Below are 3,787 nucleotides of genomic sequence, written 5' to 3'. Positions count from 1 at the left end.
ACAGTAAATCAATGAAATATTCTAATAACCACCCGACAGGAGTGAGGTAATCAGAAGTATCGATTACACTACTATTATAAACATGTCACTGGTCACGCAAGTTAGTGTCATAGCACAATATCAAAATCCGGTATCGTTACAACAACCAAAATGGCCATCATTATCTATGCAAGGTTAGTTGTTTTCTGTTGGTTTTCTGATCGAGCACGGTTCTGAATGCCAAGATTTGCTTGAATTTCCAGATTTGAGAACAGGTTGTCTTATTAGACTATGCCCTGATATAAACGACAATGGGAGCATCGATGAATAGATAATGTCGAGGACAAATATATATACCAGCATGTTTTTGCTCCAAATGGAGGCTTTTTCTGTTTAGTTTCCTTCAAATTAGCAACTCGCAGGAACAAAAGTGTTAGGAATAGCTTACCGTTTGTTTGGTGGGATATTCACTTTTCAGTGTTCTCTGCTACGATATTATGTCAAAGCAAACATGTCTCCAGTTTAAGCTGGGGAAATATTTGGTCATGTGATGCTTTTAGATCAATCAATAGTAGATGGGTTATATATACGAAACACTTATGGGAGGTTTATAAGGTCAAGCATGATGTCATTAATTAACAAAACCTAGGTCTGGGTTATTTGCCGAAGCCAAAGACTAAGTAAGATAACACAGACACCAGGTTTGATAATTCATGATATCGTGTGAAAACCAAATCAAAAATTGGTTTTCCAGTTTAACATTTTTTTTAACAATTTGCCAGAGAAGACACTTCTCTTTGAGTTTGTAAAAGTTTGGGAACTTTACACAGACGGGGAGCTTAGAAACTATGTGGATTTTGAACTCGACAAACTGAACGCAATATGATGTCAACTTCACACGCTATTGTATACTGATTGAATGCTATTGATCGATCAGATTTTTATAGCAAGTCTTATGTATAACAGTTCCATTTATCATGAACTTAACCTGAACAGAGTCTGAGTTCTACCGCATGGGGAAATTGTAAACTGAAAGTTTCCTACGAAATGCGTTATTTGGATTTTGAGTTTCAAAAACCTAACGTGAGCTCAAATTGAAATGAAATATTCTGATTTCAAACTTTAACTTTACTTCGATGCCTCCGTTATCAAATTGATACGAGTTTGCTTCCTTTTTGGCTCTTCATTCACCTCCAGTCAGGAGGCAAATGCCAGCCATTTTGTTGCCGCCATTTTGCTGCTATCGGCGCTCGTTTAAGTTTTCCTGAATTCTCTAAAACACAGAAACAGTTTTGAGAAAAAAAAAATGTATTACAGTTGCAAAATAGGAAAGTTTTCAATTTTTCAACCAAGTGTGACTTTTTTCGATTTTCACGCGGTCAACTCAGATATTTGCTTTAAATGACTTATTTAAAGGACGCCGAAGCACTTTGGATAACTCTAGGACCAAATCTGAGCTCACAATGATCGCAGAATATTTCCTGTTTTTTTTTTCTTTCTTACTTTTTTTTCTAATTACACAGTCAAAGATGTCCAAATAATTTACATGTAGGAACTCCCGAGAGGTTTAAGATCAGTTTTACAGTTAGACCAGGGAAGTTCTTTAATGTTAATATACCGAAAAATCGATCCTAAGGATTTTGAAATAGGCCAAAAAATGTACAAGTCTGAAGTAATTAATTCATCTATTTTAATATTTTTTTTCATTCGATATAACATTAACTTTACAAAAGAAAATGCGGACATCCCTCCGCTTGACAGTAATATGCAACCAGCTTTTCTTCCTGCTGAGGCAGGTGTCTTAACTGTGCAGCCCCATAAAGTCTTTAAGAAGTTGCTTGCCATGAAACCTTCAAAGGCTCACGGTCCAGACAACGTAAAGCGTCACATTGTTAAAGAATTCGCATATGAAATGACTGAACCTGTTACCACTATTTTCAATATATCATTCCGGTGAATAAAATACAAGTACTTATGGATGAGGGCGATTTCAGACCTATCTCGTTGACTTCCTGTTTGTCTAAAGTTCTTGAGGATTTCGTAGTCACATGGTTAATTGACGATGTGAAGGACAAATTCGATCTATATCAGTTTGGATGTCTGAAGGGAACTTCGACAACGTATTGTTTACTTGACATGATTCCCACATGGTTAACGTATCTCGATACACCTGGACGACATCTCCGCCTTTGCTTTCTTGACTTCTCTAAAGCTTTCGATCGTATTGGGTATAGTGTACTAATTGAAAAACTTCTGGACTTAGGCGTTCGCACATCTTGGATATACCGTGGATTATAAGCTTTCTGTCTAACCGCCGACAACGCGTTAAGTTAGCTGGCTCCGTTTCTGACTGCCTTCCAATATCTGCCGGCGTTCCCCAGGGAACAAATCTTGGCCCAATATTGTTTCTGGTAATGATCAACGACTTGAATATTTCAGATCCCGAATCCTGTATTTGGAAGTATGTTGATGACGTAACGTTGTCCGAAGGACTTGTAAGGAACAGCAACTCAACCATCCAAACCAGTCTCAATACCGTCGCCTCTTGGAGCTCTAGTAACTGGATGAAACTCAGCGCAAAAAAGTGCAAAAAAATGCGGATATGTTTCTTAAAGGACCCCATAGAATTCCCTCATTTGAACATCGACGATCAACAATTACAGCTTGTATCTTCACAGAAAGTATTTGGTTTGGTGATTCAGAATAATTTAAAATGGAACAAAGATATTGAATATATAGTCACCAAGGCCTCTAAACGCCTTCACATACTCCGAGTACTCCGTCGAGGGGGGGCGTTGAGATTAATGATCTAATTACTATCTATACTGTTTTGATAAGATCTCTACTAGAATATTGCTGTGTAGTATATATAGCACCGTGTGTAGTATGTCACCGTGTGTAGTATGGCACCGTGTGTAGTATGGCACCGTGTGTAGTATGGCACCGTGTGTAGTATGGCACCGTGTGTAGTATGGCACCGTGTGTAGTATGGCACCGTGTGTAGTATGGCACCGTGTGTAGTATGGCACCGTGTGTAGTATGGCACCGTGTGTAGTATGGCACCGTGTGTAGTATGGCACCGTGTGTAGTATGGCACCGTGTGTAGTATGGCACCGTGTGTAGTATGTCACCGTGTGTAGTATGGCACCGTGTGTAGTATGGCACCGTGTGTAGTATGTCACCGTGTGTAGTATGGCACCGTGTGTAGTATGGCACCGTGTGTAGTATGGCACCACGCCCTACCCTCCTACCTCTCACAGGAATTAGAACGTATACAGAAACGTGCTCTTAAAATTATAGTCCCAGGGTTTTCTTACTTAGAAGCTCTTCAGTTTTTAAACGTAAGAACATTAGACGGAAGACGTAGTGAACTTTGTCTTAAGACGCTTGAAAAGATCTCAAGAGGAGGTCCTCTTGTTAAACATCTCCCAATGACAAGTCGGCACATGCATCGCTATCAAACGAGACGCTCTGGCAAATATATATTGCCTAAATGCAGGACAGAAAGATTACGTCGTAGTTTTCTCCTAAGTACTAGCCTAGCTTTTAATAATTATTAGACTTTTAGACTATATATACGCCTATTCAACTTGTATAAGCATAAACTTATCTGTAATTTTATAAAACCCATTGTAACCTAGTCCCTCTTTCATCAACTTTTGTAATTTTTATTGTTGTACGATTGTAACCACATTGTAATTCAGATTAGCTGCGATGATGGTGGAATTAAACTTTCTTTCTTCTTCCTCTTCTTCTGTCAAAATCAAGAAGCCACGGCATGTATTTCAGCCAGAGAATATCAAGTAAC

At 38.7% G+C, this 3,787-nt stretch overlaps 1 long non-coding RNA gene across 2 annotated transcripts in view; it reads right to left on the bottom strand.

Moving 5' to 3' along the window:
* The window catches only part of LOC148733929 (uncharacterized), a 9,022-nt gene extending 8,493 nt beyond the window's left edge, over positions 1-529 (bottom strand). Inside the window, exon 1 of one of the 2 annotated variants that reach the window (XR_016000437.1) lies at positions 428-529. This is a non-coding gene — a long non-coding RNA (uncharacterized LOC148733929). The remainder of the gene's footprint in view (positions 1-427) is intronic. The other variant, XR_016000438.1, reaches the window with a different exon arrangement.
* Between the last annotated feature and the right edge of the window lie 3,258 nt (positions 530-3,787).

This window comes from Stylophora pistillata, chromosome 4 (assembly GCF_964205215.1).
Source record: "Stylophora pistillata chromosome 4, jaStyPist1.2, whole genome shotgun sequence".
Classification (NCBI taxonomy): Eukaryota; Metazoa; Cnidaria; class Anthozoa; order Scleractinia; family Pocilloporidae; genus Stylophora; species Stylophora pistillata.
Note: the sequence above shows the minus strand (reverse complement) of the source record. Positions and strands in the feature narration are given on the sequence as shown.